This window comes from Rhinoraja longicauda, chromosome 20, assembly GCF_053455715.1.
Source record: "Rhinoraja longicauda isolate Sanriku21f chromosome 20, sRhiLon1.1, whole genome shotgun sequence".
Classification (NCBI taxonomy): Eukaryota; Metazoa; Chordata; class Chondrichthyes; order Rajiformes; family Arhynchobatidae; genus Rhinoraja; species Rhinoraja longicauda.
Window position 1 is genome coordinate 9742987 of NC_135972.1, and position 9667 is coordinate 9752653.

A 9667-nucleotide genomic window follows, 5' to 3' on the forward strand; every position below is an offset into this window, starting at 1 on the left:
TTTATTCCTTGGAACATAAGAGGATGAGGGGTGATCTTATAGAGGTGGACAAAATCATGAGAGGAATAGATTAGGTAAATACACAGAATCTTTTACCCAGAAGAGGGCAGTCGGGAACCAGAGGATAGTTAAAGATGAGGGGGGATTAATAGAATCCTGAGGAGCAACTTTTTTACACAAAGGGTGGTAAGTATATAGAATGAGCTGCCAGAGGAGGTAGTTGAGGCAGGTACTATCGCACCATTTAAGAAGCATTTAAAGCTTTAGAAGGATGAGAGGGGATCTTATCGAAACTTATAAGATTATTAAGGGGTTGGACATGTTAGAGGCAGGAAACATGTTCCCAATGTTGGGGGAGTTCAGAACCAGGGGCCACAGTTTAAGAATAAGGGGTAGGCCATTTAGAACGGAGATGAGGAAAAACATTTTTAGTCAGAGAGTTGTGAATCTGTGGAATTCTCTGTCTCAGAGGGCAGTGGAGGCCAATTCTGAATACATTCAAGAGAGAGCTAGATAGAGCTCTTAAGGATAGCGGAGTCAGGGGGTATGGGGAGAAAGCAGGAACGGGGTACTGATTGAGAATGATCAGCCATGATAACATTGAATGGCAGTGCTGGCTCGAAGGGCCGAATGGCCTACTCCTGCACCTATTGTCTATTGTCTATTGTCTATTGTCTAAACAGGTACATGGATAGGATTGGTTTAGAGGGATATGGGGCAGGCAGGCAATGGGGCTACTGTAGGCAGGTGGGACTACTGTAGATAGGGCATGTTGGTCAGCACGGACAAATTAGGCCAAAGTCTGTCCTCCACACTGTATGACTCTATAACTATAAAAACTCCAACGATTCATATTCACTACGCCCCAAACATTAAATGGCCCATAACACTGGGAGCCAAGTATGGAGGAGAGCTTATCAAAGACAGAGGGTCAGTCAGAACTTGTTGAAAAGTACTCTTTAAAGAACTCCTGAACGGCAACTCAATCCTTGAAGTGAATGCCCTTGATTCCATCGTCCCATCCAGCCACAAGAAGTCAATGAGCCCACATGTCAACTGAGGAACATCAAGGCATCAGGAGAGGATGATATCCTTGTTTGAAGCTGGTGGAGAGGAACTACATAAACTAATTTACAACCTCATCTCCCATCATGTGGGATGAGGTTTCAAACCTAGGAGGGAAAGATAGATCAGCCGTGATTGAATGGCCGAGTGGAGTTGATGGGCCGATTGGTCTAATTCTGTTCTTTAAACTTATGAACTTGTCCCAGGGACACCTTAATTGGAACCATCTGAAGAAGGGTCTCGAACCAAAACGTCACCCATTCCTTCTCTCCAGAGATGCCGCCTGTCCCGTTGAGTTACTCCAGCATTTTGCGTCGAAACCAGCAGCTATCTGTCAGTTCCTTCCGATACATAATTGTAACCATAGTCTGTACAAATCCTGAATTACAAAGTAGTCTCTTTGCTATAGGTTCATCACCAGGTCCTTGTCAACTGCCTCCTCTCTGTGGCCGAAGAGAGAGTGGATGCAAAAGCAGGAGAACATAGAACTAGTGTGAACAGGTGATCAATGGTCAGCATGGACTCAGTGGGCCAAAGGGCCTGTTTCCATGTTGTACTTTTATACATGTTAAACTCAAAACGTTTCATTTTCATGGAGCATAAATGGAGTATAATCGCTTTCTGACTTGCCAATAATATTCAGCATTTGCTTTTGATAGGTCCCCACATACTTCAACAGTCTTCTCTACTTTGGAGATGTTCAGCTTGGGTACCCGTACAAAACTAAAGAGACTTTGGGCAGAGGACGTTGTGGCTTCTGTGGCATCAGCAATGAACAGCAATGAACACACTGGCACGCACAAGAAGATGAAATCATCCGATGGGCTTTATTTCCAACACCAAACAAGAGCACCTAGAATCATCTCAGCAGACTCTATACTTCTCCACCCTTCTGCCCCGTTCTTCTCCCTTCTCCTCCCTTCTTCTTCCTGTCTCCTCCCTTCTCTCTTCTCCCTTCTCCCTTCTCTCTTCTCCCTTCACCCCTCTCCCTTCTCTCTTCTCCCTTCACCCCTCTCCCTTCTCCCTTCTCCTCCCATCTCCCATCTCCTCCCTTCTCCTTTCTCCCCTCTCCCTTCTCCCTCTCCCTTCTCTTCCCTTCTCCTCCCTTCTCCTCCCATCTCCCATCTCCTCCCTTCTCCTCCCATCTCCTTCCATCTCCCTTCTCCTCCCATCTCCTCCCATCTCTCCCCACACCCCGCCGGGCTAGACTCCTGGGTTTATAAGGACAATGATCAGATTCATTGGTCCAACATCCATTAATCGGAAGGCTCGTTTGCCTGTGGCCGGGATTGGAGTGGACCTCAAAGCGGATGTCTGGCCACACTTCCCTTTCAAGTCCAAAGACTCAATCGCAAGCATGTGAACCGACACTCCGTTCCAACACTAGTCTGAAGATAGACACAAAAAGCTGGAGTAACTCAGCGGGACAGGCAGCATCTCTGGAGAGAAGGAATGGGTGATGTTTCGGGTCCTTCTCTCCAGAGATGCTGCCTGTCCTGCTGAGTTACTCCAGCTTTTTGTGTCTATCTTCGGTTTAAACCAGCATCTGCAGTTCCTTCTTGCACAAGACTAGTCCGATACTACTTTGAGTTTCTCCGTTGGAAGTGACATTCGGGTAGGGGTAAAAATGAGGAAGGCGGTGTGGAAAGGCTGACGAGACTTCACTGCTGAAGATTTAAATTCAAATGTTTGCTGAGGTCTGAAAGTGTCTGCAACTATTGTTGAAATTATAGAGCAGGGGAATTGGGCAGAAGTGCATAGCATGTTGAAAGCTGGGAATTCTAATTTTAGTTTTGCAAGGGACATTCCATACTCAATAGATTGTGTGGAAAGGAACAGAACATCCACTGATATCAAACAAAAACTAAGCATTTAATTGAATTACCTGCCATAGAAAATCTCTTCACAAAAGGTACACCAATGGTGTTTGTATTTCTTGGAATGTTTATTCAGCCAAGAGCAGAAAGCTATATTAGCGGCAGGCACCATTTCATGACTTCAGGATATCACAAAGCACTTTGCAGTAGATGAAGAATTTACAAGCTGTGGCCACAGCAAGTTTAAAGATGCAGCATGGAAACAGGCCATTCGGCCCACTGAGTCCACTCCCACCATCGATCACCCCGCTCACCCTAGTTCTATGTTATCCCACTTTCGCATCCGGCCAGCACACAAGGGGCCAATTAACCTACAAACCCACAAGTCTTTGAGAAGCGGTAGGAAACCCGGAGCACCCGGAGGAAACCCATGCGGTCGCAGCGAGAACTTGCGAACACCGCACTGACAGGATGGCGACTCTTTGACATGCCTTAACATCCAGTTTGGCTGCAGCCAACAAGGTTTTCAATCGTGTGAAAACAAGGAACTGCAGATGCTGGTTTACAAAAATAAAAGACACATGAAGTGCTGGAGTAACTCAGCGGGTCAGGCAGCATCTCTGGAGAACATGGATAGGTAAAGTTTCGGGTCGGGACCCTTCTTCAGACTGAACAGTACAACACAGGAACAGGCCCTTTGGCCCACGAAGACTGTGCCGAACATGATACCAAGTTAAGCTAATCTCCCAGGTGCCTCTCGAAAAGCTTCTTAAACGCCACTATCATATCCATTTCCACCACCACCCTTGGCAGTGCATTCCAGGCACCCACCCCACTCAGTATGGATTGTCACAGCCTTTTTCCCAGGGTAGGGGAAGTCTAAAACTTGAGGCATAGTTTTAAGGTAAGAGGGTAAAGATTTAAAAGGGAACCCGAGAGGCAGATTTTTTTACATTGAGAGTTGTGGGCATATTAGAGGAATTGTCAAAGGTGGGTACAATTACAAGGATTAAAAGACATATGTGTAGGAAGGAACTGCAGATGCTGGTCTACACCGAAGATAGATGCAAAATGCTGGAGTAACTCAGCGGGACAGGCAGCATCTCTGGAGAGAAGGAATGGGTGGCGTTTTGAGCCGAGACCCTTCTTCAGACTGAAAGCGATGGTGGTGTAGTGGTGAACACAGCTGACCTCCAAGCAGTTGACCCTGGTTCGATTTCTGGCCATCATAATTTGAACTAAAAGACGTTTGGACGGGTACATGGATTGGAAAGGTTTAGAGGGATATGGACCAATTGCAGTGCAGAACGCCACAGGAGATCCTTCTTTCCTGTGGCTATCAAACTGTACAACTCCTCCCCCTCCTGTCATGGGGTAGACTGACTCCCCACCCCCCACCATCCCCAATCTCTGCACATCCCCAATCCTTTCAACTCATCACTTTAATTTCACGTTTCATGTATCTTGTGTTTTCATGACTGGTGGCAGACTGATTTCCCTCCTGGGATGAATAAACTTCTATCGTATTGTGTTGTAAGTGGGACTAGCTCAGGAAGATATGTTGGCCAGCATGGCCGAGTTGGGCTGAAGGGCCTGTTTCCACACTGTGTAACTCTATGACTACGTAATCCGAAAGAAACCTGCTTCTATGATTAAACTTTTGTTTGATTTAACTAGAAATTCCTTGTGAAATTCCATGTAAAAATTTTGGTCACAGCCTCACAAGACGTGTTGGAACAATAAAAGTGCCACACAAATGCAAGTTGGCACTGTGAGGTGTGGCATCAGCACGACTGCAGGTAGCCTGCAGTAATTTCACCCTCCTCCAGCCATGGTACGTACGGTTTGGGGGCACGGCAAAGAACATGAAGTCCCTGTTGGGTCAATGGTGTGCGTCAGAGTGCAATAAAGCAAACGTGAAGCTGTATCTCACAGTGAAGCTGTTTGAGACCTGGTTACTTTGTGTAGAAAGCTTAAACAATGAGTCAGGCTCGAGTAGAAGGAGTGTTGGAGGTAGATCGTAGCAACAACTGTACTCATGTGGTTTATCATGTTCACCACGGCGACAGACTTCAGGAGAACCTACTGGCCGTCATGTGTAGGAAGGAACTGCAGAGGCTGGTTTAAACCGAAGATGGACGTAAAACTGGAGCAACTCGCCGGACAGGCAGCATCTCTGGAGAGAAGGAATGGGTGACGTTTCGGGTCAAGACCCTTCTTCAGTCTGACTCCCACTACTGGAAACATCCTCTCCACATCCACGCTATCCAGGCCTTTTATAATCCGGTAGGTTTCAATGAGATCCCTCCTCATCCAAACTCCAGTGAGGAGGATGCTAGGAGGCTGCAGAGTGACTTGGATAGATTAGGCGAGTGGGCAAATGCATGGCAGATGCAATATAATGTGGATAAATGTGAGGTTATCCACATTGGCGGCAAGAGCAGGAAAGCAGAGTATTACATGAATGGTGGCCAATTAGGAAAAGGGGAAATGCAACGTGACCTGGGTGTCATGGTGCACCAGTCATTGAAAGCAAGCGTGCAGGTGCAGCAGGCAGTGAAGAAAGCGAATGGTATGTTAGCATTCATAGCAAGAGGATTTGAGTATAGGAGCAGGGAGGTTCTGCTGCAGTTGTACAGGGCCTTGGTGAGACCGCACCTGGAGTATTGTGTGTAGTTTTGGTCTCCTAATCTGAGGAAAGACATTCTAGCCTTAGAGGGAGTACAGAGAAGGTTCACCAGATTGATCCCTGGGATGGCAGGACTTTCATATGAAGAAAGACTGGATAGACTAGGCTTATACTCGCTGGAATTTAGAAGACTGAGGGGGGATCTTATAGAAACATATAAAATTCTTAAGGGGTTGGAGAGGCTAGATGCGGGAAGATTGTTCCCGATGTTGGGGAAGTCCAGAACCAGGGGTCACAGCTTAAGGATAAGGGGGAAGTCTTTTAGGACCGAGATGAGAAAACATTTCTTCACACAGAGAGTGGTGAGTCTGTGGAATTCTCTGCCACAGAAGGTAGTTGAGGCCAGTTCATTGGCTATATTTAAGAGGAAGTTAGATGTGGCCCTTGTGGCTAAAGGGATCAGGGGGTATGGAGAGAAGGCAGGTACAGGTTACTGAGCTGGATGATCAGCCATGATCATATTGAATGGCGGTACAGGCTCGAAGGGCCGAATGGCCTACTCCTGCACCTATTTTCTATGTTTCTATGAGTACAGGCCCAGAGCTGTCAAAAAACTCAACACACGTTAACCCAACCATCCTTCTTTGGTCATTCTTTAGTCAGAGGGTGGTGAATCTGTGGAATTTCTTTGCCACAGAAGGCTGTGGAGGCCAAGTCTGTGGATATTTTTAAGGCAGAGATAGATAGATTCTTGATTAGTATGGGTGTCAGAGGTTATGGGGAGAGGGCAGGGTTAGGAGGGAGAGATAGATCAGCTATGATTGAATGGCGGAGTAGGATTGATGGGTCGAATGGCCTAAATTACTATTCCTTATGCCCTTATGATCCCCGGGATCATTCTCGGAAAATTCCTCTGGACCCTCTCCAACGCCAGCACATCCTTCTTCAGTAGGTTCACGTTGTGGGGAACACCTCAGTAGGGGCATTCCTCAGTAGTTGCCACAATCGAATTTGTCTCCTCCCTTGAAGATGATCATGACTGCAGGCGGCTCTCTGACCACTCCTTGTATGCGCTCCCCTTCCTCGGTGTGGGAAATGAAGCTGTGAATTTGATATTTATAAGAAAACAATGAACAAGCAATCATCGTCTCTCTTTCTAGTCATGAGCGATTAAAAAAAAGTTGACATCAGGAGAGGAAAAAAACATTGCATTTCCATTTATATCCATGAGAAGTATGAAGGGATTACGAGACTCAGGAGATTGTAGATGCTGGAATCTGGAGCAAAACAAGAAACTGCCAAGTCTTGACCCGAGACATCAACTGTCCTTCTGCCTCCACAGATGCTGCTTGACCGGCTGATTTCCTCTCACAGTTTGTTTGTTTGTTGTCTCCTTTTCATCTCTAGCCTTTTTTCACCCATCTACCAACCAACCCCCCCCGCTCATCTGTATCCTCCTATCACTTGCCAGGCTTTCTCCCACCCCCACCTCTCTTTCTCCGCGTTCTCCCCCCCCCAACTACAACCAGTCTGAAGAAGGGTCCCAGCCCGAAACGCTGCCTATCCATTACTCCAGCATGACCTGCTGAGTTACTCCAGCACTTTGTGTTTAGCTCAAGATTCCAGCATCTGCAGTTCCTCGTGCCTCAAATTAAGTATCGAGTTTGAGAGCGATGCTGATATGGTTGAATAGCCTTCTTTAAGCTTGTGGCTGCAGTGAATAATGTCCTATTTCATACCCGATGCTTGTGAAACTACACAACAAAGGGAATTGACAGGGAAAGCAGGAATGACATTAGGAAAGAAGGTACTGGAATATTAAACTATGAGCTCACAGGCGCCATCTCGTGTATATTGTGTGAAGTGCAGCTGAACTTTCTTATTAATTTTCAGGTACACTTGCACCCCGTCGAGAAGGACAAATATTAATATCTGACCATTTTGCGCCTAATATATATATTTTTTAAATGCATATTCCATTCTACGCAGCTTTTAATTGTGTGCAGAGACACTGCAGCTGGTGAGACAGATGCTGTTTACTGAAAATGCAACCAGACGTCACAAAGGTGAGTTAACTTTAGTTAATTATTGTCACGTGTCCCAAGGTGCGGAAAAAAGCTTTTGTTTGCATGCTATCCAGTCAAAGAAAAGACGACGGTGGCGGCACGGTGGCGCAGCGGTAGAGTTGCTGCCTTACAGCGAATGCAGCGCTGGAGACTCAGGTTCAATCCTGACTACGGGCGCCGTCTGTACGGAGTTTGTACGTTCTCCCCGTGACCTGCGTGGGCTTTCTCCGAGATCTTCGGTTTCCTCCCACACTCCAAAGACATACAGGTTTGTAGGTTAATTGGCTGGGCAAATGTAAAAATTGTCCCTGGTGGGTGTAGGATAGTGTTAGTGTGCGAGGATCGCTGGGCGGCGCGGACCCGGTGGGCCGAAGGGCCCGTTTCTGCGATGTATCTCTAAATCTAAAAATCATGATACAATATTACGATCGAGTCGTCAACAGTGATCAAGGATAAAGGGAAGGTGGACACAAAAAGCTGGAGTAACTCAGCGGGACAGGCAGCATCGCTGGAGAGAAGGAAAGGGTGACGTCTTGGGTTGAGACCCTTCTTCCGACTGAAAGCAATGGTGGTACAGTGGATAAAGGACGAATGAATGAATGAATGAATGAATGAATGAATGAATGAATGTTTATTGGCTAAGTATATGTGCATATACAAGGAATGTGCCTTGGTGCTCCGCTCACAAATGACAACACAAACGTACAGTTAACAATTAAGAATAAAGCATAAACACATCAAAACAATAAGGATACAACATTACGGTCTAAACATGTGGGTGAAAATAAACCAGAGTAAAAAAGAAACTACAGACTTTGGTTATTGAGTAGAACTACCACTCGTGGAAAAAAGTTGTTTTTATGTCTGGCTGTGGCTGCTTTGACAGTCCGGAGTCGCCTTCCAGGGGGAAGTACTTCAAAGAGATACATACATACAGATAAAGAATAAAGATGAAGTCCAATGATGTCCGATTGAAGATAGTTCAAAGGTCTCAAATAAGATAGATGGGAGGTCAGGGCTACTTTCTGGATGATGGGAGGACGGTTCAGTTGCCTGATAACAGTTGGGAAGAAGCTGTCCCTGAATCTGGAGGTGTGCGTTTTCAAATCTTTGTACCTCTTGTAAATTATCCCTCGTGTGTGTAGGAGAGTGTTAGTGCACGGGGATCGCTGGTCGGCGCAGACTCGGTGGGCCGAAAGGCCTATTTTTGGGCTGTATCTTAAAACTAATCGAAACTAAACTAAATTAAATTAAACGTTTGATTAATGTCAGGAGTGCTCCATCTGGTGGCTAAACCGGTAACTGCCAGAATGAGTTTGGTGTGACAGGCAGGTTAGAAGGTAAGACAACAAAAGCTAAGGGTCTAAATTGTGAATCCAGTTTTGAATGTGCAGAGTATTGATACCTCATTATGTCAATATTCTAAATCATCGATGATTTAGTAGGATCATTAAAGCTGATAAGCACTGAGCATGTCCCTTTTTCTTTTTCTTTGCAGTTTTTTATTTCTGAAATTATTCAGGCAGAGTGAAAAGAATTTACGGTGGGCGTTCCAAGTGAATCTAATCTCCTACTGCATCCGTCACCACCACATCACTCACCAAACCCAAGCCCCGGGCCTGCACCTCCATCACCACTTGCACTGAGCACACATACACACACACACATACACACACACACACACACACACACACACACACACACACACACACACACACACACACACACACACACACACACACACACACACACACACATGCACACACACACACACACACACACACACAGACACACACACACAGCCACACACACACACACACACACACACACACACACACACACACACACACACACACACACACATGCACACACACACACACACACACACACACACACACACACACACACATAGACACACACACACACACACTCAAACACACACACACACATAGACACACACTCAGCCACACACACATGCATACACACACACATTTATAGACACACACACATAGACACACACACAAACACACATGCACACATACACGCACATAGACACACACATACATAGACACTCACACACATTGACACAC